The 13,527-nt window shown below is 40.1% G+C and overlaps 1 pseudogene; it reads right to left on the reverse strand.

Moving 5' to 3' along the window:
- Positions 1–10,654: 10,654 nt before the first annotated feature.
- Positions 10,655–11,348, reverse strand: LOC108536304 (protein LLP homolog pseudogene; annotated as a pseudogene).
- Positions 11,349–13,527: the final 2,179 nt, after the last annotated feature.

Consider the following 13,527-nt stretch of genomic DNA (forward strand, 5'->3'; position numbering starts at 1 on the left):
CACTGCAACCTCTGCCTCTTGGGTTCAAGTGATTCTCCTGCCTCAGCCTCCCGAGTAGCTGGGATTACAGGTGTGCATCACCATGCCCAGATAATTTTTTGAATGTTTTTTAGTAGAGATGGGGTTTTGCCATGTTGGCCAGACTGGTCTTGAACTCCTGACCACAGGTAATCTGCCTGCCTCAGCCTTGCAAAACACTGGGATTACAGGCATGAGCCACAGTGCCAGACCTATAAAATCTTAACTGATAGAGTTACTCTGTTTTACTCCACATACTCACTAGCAATTTTACTTCCTCCTTGCAATGAAAGGTATTGCTTTATAAAGGTTTTGCTTTATCTCATTGTTTTACCCTTGGATTATTGAGAATAGGCTTTTTTTATTTGTTTGTTTTGAGACAGGGTCTTGCTCTGTTGTCCAGGCTGGAGTGCAGTGGTGCAACACAGCTCACTGCAGCCTTGACCTCCCGAGTTCAAGCAATCCTATGTCCTCAGCCTCCTGAGGAGCTGGGACTACAGGCGTGCATCACCACATCTGGCTACTTTTTTTACTTTTTGTAGAGATGAGGTCTCATTATGTTGCCCAGGCTGGTCTCAAACTCCTGGGCTCGAGCAATCCTCCTGCCTTGGCCTCCCGAAGTACTGGAATTACAGGTATCAGCCACCACTCCTGGCCGAGAATGGTCCCTATGCAGGCCCATTTGAGATGAACGGGTGATGCCAGAAGTGCCCTTGTACTGATGCCCCCACCACCAAGCACTCTCCCAACCCAGGCTCAGCTTCGTCTCCACCCCTGTTCAGTCTACCCCTGGGATCTCCAGGTTTAATACTTTAGGGAAACTTCCCTTTGCCTGCACTCAGAGTCAGAGTTGGAAAAATTCTGCAGGTCAACCCTTGCACAGACATAAGAGTGAGTCTCCTACTTCCTTCAAATCTTACGCCTTAGGTGCCTCACTTGCCTTGCTCAAAGCCAGACCCTGGCCGTCTCGGAGGGGAACCAATTTTCTTTTTGTAGCCTCACACTGGGGTTTTGCCCTGGGATTTCACCTGTCACTGGGGTTTCATAGCAGAGGGTTTGATCCTCTGCTAAGAATCACACTCAGTCATGTCAGAACCTAGTGCTTTTGCTAGAGAAAAAGTATCATTTGAATTTAGGTTCTGAAAGCATCCACGCTGGCAGCTCCTCACCTATCTTTTCTTATTGTTTTGCTCTGAAGCAGAAGAACCAGGATCGTTTCTAATTCCAAGCCACCTAAAAACAGCTGAAAATTTTTGTCTTTTCTCTTTGCTGATTTGCCTCCTTCTTCTAACTTATTTGATCTTCTGATGTCCTTTATCTCTGCATGGGGGAACAAAGCCTTTCTGTATGTAAACCCATGAAAGTAGTAACAGTAACTCACACATGATGGGCTTTATGAATTTTAGCTGTTAGTATTTTTTACATATTATTTCTATTGAGTAGTTAAGATAGACTGTTGATCACTATTGATAGAAGTACCTGAGGTTCTCATACATATTTTAAAACACTTTGAGATTTTTAAAGTAGAGGGAACATCAAAAAGAGAAAATCTTTTATTATTCAGGGTATCACTTCTGAACAGCAGCAGTTGTTATGGCCTTGATTAGGTAATCAGTGCCTGCACAACCGCTGAATCATAGCCCTCATTCCTCTTAATGGAAACTCACATGGTCATTGTGTTCACTTTCTATTTTCGAAATATACCTTCATGGGTGGAATTTTTGGTGAGGAAGTGAGGGAAAACGGGCTATCTGATTCAGAAATCTTGCGTGCAATCACATCAATCTGGTGAAAATAATTTTTTTTGCTCTAAGTCAACTGATTGGAGGTGAGAAAGGAATAATAGTCATTTTATCTAATTTCCAGCAAGAATAATTAAGAGATAAAAAGGAATCAAATAAGCCAAATTAATCTGCCATTATTTTAATCAAGAAGACAGAGCAAGCCAGATCCTGAGTCACCTTCCTCCCAACTATTTTTATTGACTTGAAATAACAAAGGATGGAAGCCTGAAATGACCCAGATCACTTTTCTCGGTTTTAGTGCCCAGTGGATAAAGCATATCCTGGAATTCTCCGAGGTGGGGACTGTTTATGTAAGTCACTATTCTGAAAATGGATTTTTTTTTTTTTAAAGTTGGGGAGAAAGAAAAAAAACCTAAAGTCAGAGAAACACTTTCTGTTGCCCACAGATTAAACAACACCTTTTAAAATTGATGGTTTTGCTAACTTTGCAGAAAACAAATTCTATGTTTCTTTAATATGCGCTTCTTGGAGGCATCAGTCACTCCAGCATGCTTGACAGAAACTTTTAACAAGTGAAAACAATAAAGCAGAGCCAGAAAAGGGTTGTATCTGGGGTGATTCAAAGCCAGAGTGTATTCAGGCATTTTAAAATTATGAACAATGCATTTTGGACATACAAAGAAGTACAGACATGATGAAATCAACACCCATCAAACAATTACATTCCCCAGGTTCAAGCAATTCTCATGCCTCAGCCTCCTGAGTAGCTGGGATTACAGGTGTGTACCACCACACCTGGCTAGTGTTTTTTGTATTTTTAGTAGAGACACAGTTGAGCTTTTATACAGATTGACTGCACTGAAAAATCAGAGGTTTACTCCAATATAGTAAAATCATATGCCCCCACTTTTTTTTAAAGCTTCCTCTAGGAATTGAAGACCAGCTGATACCTAGGACACTGCATTTAGAGCTAGAAGCTACACGAAAATTCATCCAGGCCAGAAAACTTACGGTTTAGATGACTTCAAGTCTCTAACGCTAATTAATAACCAGGCTAGGTCAGAAGCTCAGGCGCCTCCTAGGACAATGTTCAACTAACCATATCATTTGCTGGCCTGAAAATTTCAGTGGAAGCTCAATATTTGCCGAAAGCGGGAAGGATAGTGAACTAATTTTTTATAATGATGGTTCTCAAGGAACCACACTTACCAATATTCATGTCCTTGGATTGTTCCTCGCTTCTTGAATCTGGGATGATTCTGTGACCTTCTTTAACCAATAGATCATGGAGGAAGTGACAGGGTGCCATTTCCAATTCGAAGCCTTAAAAAGACCTGGCAGCTTTCATTTTTGTATTTTAGAAGAAGCCAGCCGCCATGTAAGAAGTTTGAGTATCCAGAGACTGCCTCCCTCTGAGAAGTCTAATCTAGCCATGTGGAGAGGCCAACCAGAAAGGAAGTGAGGCCACTGGCTAACAGCCCCAGCTGAGCTTCAAGCCAACAGTCAGCACCAGCTTGCCAGCCATGTTAGTGAGGCCATCTTTCAAACTGATTCTTCAGCCTCAGTCAAACATCAGCCATGTAAAGCTGATATGAACTGTCCCAGCCAAGCCTTGCAAATTGCAGGATTGTGAGCAAATAAACAAAACGTTTTTTTCAGCCACTAAGATTGGAGATAGTTTGTTACATAGCAATAAGTAGGTGAAACACAGAGGGTATCAGCTTGTGGCCTCAGGCATCTGAAATGAAAAAACAAAAACAAAAGCAAAACACCAAAACAGTAATCTCCTTAGACTCATCCCCTGTACCCAGTAACTTATCTCTAATATCCTTCCAATTCTAAAATTCTTTAAGCCTGTGACTCCTTGGCTCATTCCTTTTAATATCAGACTAGCCTTGTGTCTACATGATCAAATGATTTTAGTTTACAGAAGTTGACTGGCCTGACAGGGATTGCTTTTCCCACCAATAAGTAGGAAGGCAGCTGGCAAGGGGGAGGAAGAATGGTCTTCCAGAGGTAGAGGCAGACAGTAGAAGAAGCCCCAATAGTTCAGGTGCTGGCAGCAAGGAAAGAAAACCCAAAGTTTTCTTTGGAGGATAGTGATAGTGAGGATAGTGAGTGTATGCATACAGTAATAAACAGAATAGCCATAGGAAAAGCACCAGACATGCTTGAAACAGACAGGCCAGAAATTAACTTGAGAAATAGACTTCTGATTCATCTAGTCGAACAAAAGCACTTAAAATATACTGGGCCAACCTCGTTAACATAGTGGGACCCCATCTCTACAAAAAAGAAAAATGAAAAAGGTAGCCAGGTATAGTGGCGCACCTGTAGTCCCAGCTAGGAGGGAGATTGAGGTGGGAGGATCACTTGAACTCAGAAATTCAAAGTTGCGGTGAGCTATGATCATACCACTAAACTCCATCCTGGGTGACAGAGCGAGACCCCATCTCTAAAACAAACAAAAAACCCCTTTGTTAAAGTTTAACTGATTGAAGTATGAAAAAAGGGTAATGGGAAATCAGATCATGTCAAGTCTTGTTGGTCATTGTAAGGACTTTGGCTTTTTATTTTTTTTAATTGACACAAAATAATTGTGCATGTTTATGGGGTACATAGAGATGTTTCAATACACATATTTATGGTTATCAGATCAGAGTAATTAGCATATCCATCATTTTAAACATTTATTATTTCTTTGTGTTGGGGACATTCAATATACTCCTTCTAGCTATTTGGAACTATCTAATATATTATTATTAACTAGAGTCATCCTACAGCACCATAGAACACGAGAATTTATCCCTGCTATCTAGTTGTAATTTTGTACGCTCCAGCAAATCTCTCCCTATCCCCCTCCTCCCTCTGTCCTTCCAGCCTCCAATATCCTCTGTTCTACTTTTTGCTTCTATGAGATCTTTTTTTTAGCTTCCACATATGAGTGAGAACATACGATGTTTAACTTTCTGTGCCGGACTTATTTCACTTAACATCATGTTCCCCAGTTCCATCCCTGTGGCCATGAATGCCTGGAGTTCATTCTTTCTGTGGCTAAATAGTATTCTATTCTTTATCCAGCCGCCTTCTTCAAGAGCCTTTCCTACTCTCTCTGAACTGGTCTATCTTGACTTCTAGCTTCCAGAGGACAAACTGAGGCATATGTTTACTTCCTTCCTGCTTTTCCAAGTGCCTGTTCTGGTTTGTCTTTTTACCTGCCTTGTGTGAGCTGGATGACCTTGTGCCAACCATACAGCTTTTCTGAGTGTAGGTGAAATAAGTGCATGGAACTGCTTTAAAAAGTGGTATTCAGATGTGATGGCATTTTCCAGCCTTCCTAATGAGGCCAGAAGCATCATGGCAGAGCCAGGCAAGTGGTTTCCTCCCTAGTTCTAGGAACAGCCAGTCACTAACCAGCTTTGGTTACTTTTTCTCTTTACAATGAAGGACTATATCTGTCAGTTGCATTCCACTCTCGAAACCTTTTGTGATTCCAGAATGTTCTTCCTAATACTCTTGACAATTATGTAAAATCATTTAACCTAGGCTGTATCATGACCAGTGTTGGCATGGGGTAGGGTAGAATTACACAGGCAAAGCAAATGAGGGGCTTTCTTTTTTCTTTTTTTAAGAGACAGGGTCTCACTTTGTTGTCCAGGCTGGAGTAAAGTGGCATGATGATAGCTCACTGAAGCTTTGAATTCCTGGGCTCAAGTGATCATCCTGCCTCAGCCTCCCAAAGTGTTGGGATTACAGGTGAGAGCCACCAGGCCCGGCTTTGGCCAGTTTTCTTCCCATTTATGGTCCAGAAAGAGGGGATATTTCACTTCATATAATGGGGCATCAGTGAAAGCGCCCCTCCTTGCCAAAGAGTGCACATAGCAAAAGTGGAGAATCAAGGGTTCTGGGTCGTTGTTTTGACCTGTTCTGATGGTGTCCAGTGTGGGCTATGCAGAACCACAGGAAACCACAGCTGTGTAAATCCTTCTCATTCAACACATTTAAAAATCAAGTGAGCACACAAATGAGTAATCTTAGCAAACAGAAATGGTCTTGTTCTAATTTTCTGGAGAGTGGAGAAAAAAACCTATGTATTGAACATTTTTGTGCCACATATTGTGTTCAATTCTTTTTATGCTCATTTACTTCTTAGATAGAATACATAACCCAATGCAGGTTTATCTCCATTTTATAGATGAGGAAAACTGAGCCTTTGAGAGTCTTGGAGAATTCAGTCACCCATTGAAGACTGCACAGGTAGAAATGGGGAAAGACTGGGAATTGGAGCCTTTGGGTCTGCTGTCATCCTATCCTGCCTTCCACACATTCCAGGGAAGTTCACTTGTCTCTTCCCATTTTGGCATTATCGCCGTTTGTGATCGTTTGGCCCTGCTGTTCTTTCTGTTTTCACAGGGCTTCAAGAACACATACACATTTCTGTAACCCATAGTATGCGAAACACAGCCACAAGCACAAACCTGGGTGATAACCACACAAACCAATCTGCTTCTGGTGAGCCTCACACAGCCCATTGCATCTCACCTCCTTGCTTTGACCGTGGGTGCATTCAGCTCCTTTCCCCCAGTTCAGGTGTTACCTCCACCAGGAAGCTTTCTCTGAGCTCCCCCCTTATTCCCACTGCCCAGTTCTCCCTGGTCTCTCCTATACTGCCCAGTACATGCTGATATTTTTAATTACTATTATCTAGTTAGGTGTCTGTCTCCTACACCGGCCTGTGAGTTCTCTGAGGTAAGGGCTGTGACTGTCTCCTCTATTAGACTGTGGTGTCTCTGGGGCTTGGGGCCATATTCTTATGATCTTTATAACTTCATTGCCATGCATGAAACTAGCGCAGGGTAGGGACTCAAGACTATTGACTGGACCAAAAAGATTGCCAAGAAGGACAATAAAAAGTGATAAATATTAGGGTGGTTTACAAAGGGAAAGCTCAATTCAGAGAAAAGAAGAAAAATAAGAACAGACAAAGAATAATATAAAGAGAAAAGTTCCTGAAGGCCAGTGTTTTGAAGACGTCAAGGGAATGTCTTAGTGATGCTCTGTGACATATGAATTCTTAAATTCTTAAATATATGATCCAAGTCTTTCCAATTATTTACTATGATGAGTCTAATATTTGCATAATTCATATACACCCTATACACCCTAAGTATAAGTAACATCAGGGGTTTCCCAGTTAAAATTCAGGAAAAAACTATCAAATATAATTCTTGCTCAAGGATTTACTGAAAGGAGTAAACTATGTATTTCAATCATCTTACTAAAGTACAAGATCTTAATTATAAATCAGCCCGATTAAGTGGAGAATTCCCATATTCCAGGACAGATATTAATTTATGTCAACTGAATAGTAAATAATGAAGATTCTATTCTCTTTATTCCTTTGTGGAAGATGTATTGATTTGTAATTGTTGTTATTTTAGCTATTCAGCATCCAAAAGCCCTTCCTCCAACAAAACCCCCCATTTTGGGGGGTGAGGGATTTCCTATCCTGTATAGTTCTCCTTGGAGGTGGTGCCCACCTCCTACTACAAAGGGATCTAGCACTTCAGATTTTCTGTCCCATGGCAGCCAACAGGGTGAACATATAAACTGGGCATCTGACCAAGGTTTAGCCAACTGGTCATTCTCTGTTGAAACTTTGAATTTGAGGATGTGAGGGATGGTTAGGAGTCCTTTGTTGTTATGAAAACTATGAAAAATACTACACAGCATATTATGTGACCTGTCCGGGCCACCTGGAGCTTGCTGAGTTTCTACTTTTCTAATTATTGGTTCTCTGATCTCCCATTGATTTTGTGAGCTTGACATTCTTCCAATGAATTGTCTTTCACTTAAAAAGCTAATTTATGTTGCTTACAACTAAGGATTCTGTCTGAAACACCAGGTAAAAAGAGTCTCAGTTTAAGACATATATGTGGATTCATATTTGGATTAGTAAAAAATTTGTATTATTGTATTATGTTTCCCAACAATTACTGTGTTTCCCAAGAATTACTTTGAGATTTTTTTCTAGAAAATTATAGGAATTACCAAATAAAACAAACTATGTGATGAATGTCTCCATTTTGAACGAATAGTTTTCGTTGACATTCCGTTATCTGTTTTTGTTTTTAGAAAATCTAACACCCAGTTCTAAATCAAGGAGAACATCTCATCTAATATTAAACCTAATGGTGGCACCTTGTCTACCAGGGACAGTGTGAGGTAATGAACAAACTTTTGCAGACTCCTCACCTTGTGTAACGTCATCTCTCTCTAGACTTTGTGAATCGTCTTCTATTCAGTCTTATTTACTGCTTAGACAGTTTCCACGATTCCTGATTTTCCCAACATTATCATTCAGAGATATGTTTTTTTTTTTTTTTTTTTACTTATAAATGTTCTCATGGTATGTACCCTTGGGGTTATATTTTTCTAATGTTGATGTATATCCATGATTCAGTGCTGATATATTGATACTGCTCTGATGATTAAAAAATGAAAATATATCCAAAGCAGATGACATTGTGGTTGAAATGTACAACTGTGAATACATCTGCTTGAATAAATCTAGAAAAATGATTGGTCTTCTTTTCCCTCAGGCATTACTCTGTTACCAGGCATCCATCAGACATGTCAAAACGGCTAGTACATTTTCAAAAACTTTTAAAAGTCTGCCTTAAGAGATATTCTCATATAAAATGATTTATAGTCAAGTTCAAAGTATGAAATTTTCTTGCTTGACAGATATTTGGAAAGAAAAAAAACTAGTAGTTTCCTGTTATAAAGTAAGCTAATAGGAGATATTTTTGGAGATAAAATATATTTTAAGTGTATACAGATATAGTACCATCTGGAAAAGAGAGACATTAGGGTCTCATTCTTTTTTTTTTTTTTTTTTTTTTTTTTGAGATGGAGTTTCCCTGTTGTTGCCCAGGCTGGAAGGCAATGGTGCGACCTTGGCTCACTGCAACCTCTGCCTCCTGGGTTCAAGTGATTCTCCTGCCTCAGCCTCTCGAGTAGCTGGGATTACAGGCATGCGCCACGTACCCGGCTAATTTTGTATTTTTATTCGAGATGGAGTTTCTCCGTGTTGATCAGGCTGGTCTCTAACTCCTGAGCGCAGGTGATCCGCCCACCTCAGCCTCCAAAAGCGCTGGGATTACAGGCGTGAGCGATGGTGCCAGTCAAGGGTATCATTCTTATGAAGTGTCAGTGTCCTTTCTTTCTTAGGAATTTTAGGTAGGTATATACTCTCAGACACGACATAGATATTGAGGAGATGTTAGATCAAAATTTCAAGGTGAAGCTGATACAAGAAAAAAACCTTGAATTTATTGGACTATAGTTTCTGTTTTATAGAAAACAAGGATCAAATGCTCACATCTCTAGTTCCAGTGCTTTGGGAGGCTGAGGTGGGAGGCTCACTGGAGCCCAGGATTTTGAGGCTGCAGGGAGCTACAATCATGCCGCTACACTCTAGCGTGGGTGACAGAGGGAGGCCTTGTTTAAAATAGAAAAGAAAAAGCAAAAAGAAAATCAGATTGCAAAGTGGCATCCAGATGAGGACACAGCATGCATGACATCCTAAAAGATCTTGCTCCTAAGGACAGACACAATGAGCTTACCCAATAGGAAAATTTGTGGCTAAAAATGGAATTTTCCCACACACTCAAATTAACATAATATTCATGATAATTGGGATTAACATGCAAGCACAAGATATTTTTGTCAGTCTGAAAAGTAAATCCTCCCAAGCTAAAAAAACTCTCTGATGAAAGAAAATCGAAAATAAAATGCAGCAACTTTTAATGTATTTTTGAAATTTATTTTTTATTCTGAATTATACAGAATCAAAACTCCACACAAGCATTGTTTATAAGATCCACTAATGTTATATTATTATTATTATTTTTGAGACGGAGTCTCGCCCCATCCCCCAGATTGGATTGCAGTGGCGCGATCTCAGCTCACTGCAACTTCCACCTTCTGGGTTCAAGCGATTCTCCTGCCTCAGTCTCCTGAGTAGCCAGGATTATAGGCATGCACCACCATGCCTGGCTACTTTTTGTATTTTTAGTAGAGACAGGGTTTCATCATGTTGGGCAGGATGGTCTTGAACTCCTAACCTCAAGTTCTCTGTCTGCCTCGGTCTCCCAAAATGTTATATTTTTATAACTTCTTTGCTTTTTTAAAATAACTGATATGCTTACATAACAGCTTTCTTTAAATCTGAGTTAAGAAAATTTGTCAGTACATCATTGTTTTATTTTTCCTGACTATAATTACTTAGTTGTAATACAACAATTAATACGTGACAGAATTTTGATGCTTGATACCTGAATATTGAGTAGCATCCAATTAAAATATCAGTGTGGTTTTCATGCACCAAAGAAAATATTTTATTCAAGTTCCCAAAACAAACCTGAGGAGTTACGTTGGGTTTGAATTCAATAAAAAAGGCCAAGTTAAAATATGAAAAGAAATAGTTTTCATTTGATGGGAGCTGAAATGAAAGTATGCATTTGTATACATTCTACTCAATCATCTGTCTCGTGGCATTTTCCAAATTTTTGTTTATTTGTTTTAGAATAGGATCTTGCTCTGTCACCCAGGCTGGAGTGTAGTGGCATGATCTCAACTCACTGCAACCTCCTGGGTTCAATCGATTCTTCTGCCTCAGCCTCCCAACTAGCTGGGACTACAGGTGCGCATCACCAAGACTGGCTAATTTCTTTTGTAATTTTTTGTAGAGATGGGGTTTCACCATGTTGCCCAGGCTGGTGTCTAACTCCTGAGCTCAAAGCAATCTGCCTGTCTAGGCCTCCCAAAATGTTGTAATTACAGACATGAGCTATGGCGCCCAGCCCCAGCCCCAAATTTTTAAGGGTCTACCAGACCAAACCCTTCTCTGCCTTCACTGCATTTGGTTTGCTTTTCCCCTTTCTTTTATCTTGCTTTGCGTTTGGTTAATCCATATTGGGTACTGTCCATTCTGGTCTCGAAGTCTTTTTGTTTCTCTTAATCTCAGTTTCCATTTTCATTTCATCTTTTTCATCTTTTATCTGACATTGTATTTTCTTTCTTTCTTTTCTTTTCTCCTCTCTCTTTCTTTCTTTCTTTTTTGAGACGGGATCACTCAGGCTGGAGTGCAGTGGCGCCAGGCACTCAGGCTGGACTGCATTGTTCACTGCAGCCTTGAACTCCTGGGCTCAGGTGATCCTCCTTCTTCAGACTTCTGGTAACTGGGACTACAGGAGCGCACCAGCACACCCCGTTAATTCTCTTAACTTTTTGTAGAGACAGGGTCTTGCCATGTTGCCCAGGCTGGTCTCCAACTCCCAGCCTCAAGAAATCCTCCCACCTTGGCCTCCTAAACTGCTGGGATTACGGGCCTGAACCACTGCACCCAGCCCACGTCAATGTTTGGGCACCACCACAGTTGCTATCTTGAACGTCTTTCATTAAGACATCACTGTCTACTTGGAGAATATTTTTAAGCCTGCTAAGCTCCTCTGGGACATTCTTTTTTCTCTTTTCAGGCTGCGTCTTTCTTCTCCACTCACTCTGTATGCTTTTAGCCATGTTTTACCTGAGAAACTCACAAACACACATGCCACAAGATCTTTTAATTTATTTTTATATTAATTTTTTACTTTTTTAGAGACAAAATTTTTGCTCTGTCACCCAGGCTGGAGTGCAGTGGCACGATCATACCTCAATGCACCGTCAAAGTCCTGGACTCAAGTTATCCTCGCACCTCAGCCTCTCAAGTAACTAGGGCTACAGGTGCATGCTACCTTGCCCAACTAATTTTTCATTTTTTTGTACAGATGGAGCCTTGCTAAGTTGTCCAGGCTGGTCTTGAATTCTTGGTTTCAAGTGATCTCCTGCTTCAGGCTCCCAAAGTGCTGGGATTACAGACATGAGCCACTGTGCCTCATCCAGTAACTTTTAGGTTATCTGGAAACTACAGTGCTTAAAGTTCTATGCATCTAGAATGATTCCAATTATTGAAGTTAAAAAGGCAAACAAATTGTCTGCGATAGCAGTGATTGAGTGTTTGGGAAAGAGATGGTTGACATTAGATGGGGAGGACCTACCAGGCATTTCTCCCTTGTTGCAAGTAGTAACAACAATTTAGAAAAAGATAGAGGGGGTTGGAGTGGGGAGGGGAAGGATACATTATGGTTTCACAAATGATGAGTAATTTGCTTAAGCGGACAGGAAGCCCAAGGCATCTTTCAGAAAAAGTGCTAGGAAAAGAAGAGTAGAATTTTAAAATTTAGGTGCATAAAAATTTAATTAATTTGAAAACATTGTACTGAACACATTCCCTAATTACAATACTGAGATATTAATGAGCAAGTAAGTGAATGAATTTATTCATTCAACAATTATTGATTGAGTGTTGACTCTGGCGCTGTGATGGGCACAAGCCTGGCAACAATGAATTATAGAGTTGTTTGACAAATATTTAATCTCAAAGATTATCCAGGTTGCAGTTGTCACATAAGGCCTTGAAAGACCAATTTTCAGTACAATAGAAAAGAATGGGAAATTGCAAAACTGTGGTCATCACAATTTAGCCATAGCAATAACTCTTCGTTGGTGTGAATTTATACGCAAAAACAAAACATCTGAAATTTTACTCCAGACAACATCAGGTATTGATGAGTTTAGTGATGAATACATTGAAGATTTGATGAATGAATTGAGGCCTTCTTGAGCTCTCATCCCATTTTGCTTACTTTGTCATGTTTACTGTTTTTCTGAACAATCAAATCCAATTTGGTATTATCAGGAAAGCATGATACTTCTCTGGTATGTGATGAAGACAGAAGATGACAAATCTTTGCACTGTCCTGTGGTTAGGAACTTTTTTCTTTTTCTTTGTTACTTGCTTTTTTATTTTGAGACAGTGTCTTGCTCTGTCCCCCAGGATGGTGTGCAGTGGTGGGATCATGGCTCACTGCACCTCAGGCTCAAGCAAGCCACCTGCCTCAGCCTCCCGAGTAGCTAATTTTTTTTAATTTTTGATATTTTTTGTAGAGATGGGGTCTCATTATATTACCCAGTCTGGTCTTGAACTACTGAGCTCAAATGATCCTCCTACCTCAGTCTCTCAAAGTGTTGGTGTGAGTCACTGCGCCTGGCTGATTAGGATCTTAAAGTACACACCCAGTTCAGGTCAAGTTTCCAACTTGTTACTGAGAAGAGATTTTAGCCAGATGAAAGTCTATTGAAATCAACAAAGGTATAAGAAATGTCCTCTGCTTGAAATATTTACCTAGTAAATTAAAAAAGTCTTTTGAGGCCAGGTGAGGTGGCTCATACCTGTAATCCCAGCACTTTGGGAGGCTGAGGTGGGTGGATCATGAGGTCGGGAGATTGAGACTATCCTGGCTAACACAGTGAAACCCTGTCTCTACTAAAAATACAAAAAAAAAAAAAAAAAAAAAAAAAAAAAAAAAAAAAAAAATTAGCCGGGCGTGGTGGCAGCCACCTATAGTCCTAGCTACCCGAGAGGCTGAGGCAGGAGAACGGTGTGAACCCGGGAGGTGGAGCTTGCAGTGAGCCGAGATCATGCCACTGCACTCCAGCCTGGGCCACAGAACAAGACTACGTCTCAAAAAATAAATAAATAAATAAATAAATAAATAAATAAATAAATAAAGTCTTTTGAATATAATTATAAATTCCCGAATTTTTATTTATGTATGTATTACATTTAAAAATTTTATTTTATGGAGAGACAGGGTCT

This window comes from Rhinopithecus bieti, unplaced genomic scaffold (assembly GCF_001698545.2).
Source record: "Rhinopithecus bieti isolate Rb0 unplaced genomic scaffold, ASM169854v2 scaffold_641, whole genome shotgun sequence".
Taxonomy (NCBI): Eukaryota; Metazoa; Chordata; class Mammalia; order Primates; family Cercopithecidae; genus Rhinopithecus; species Rhinopithecus bieti.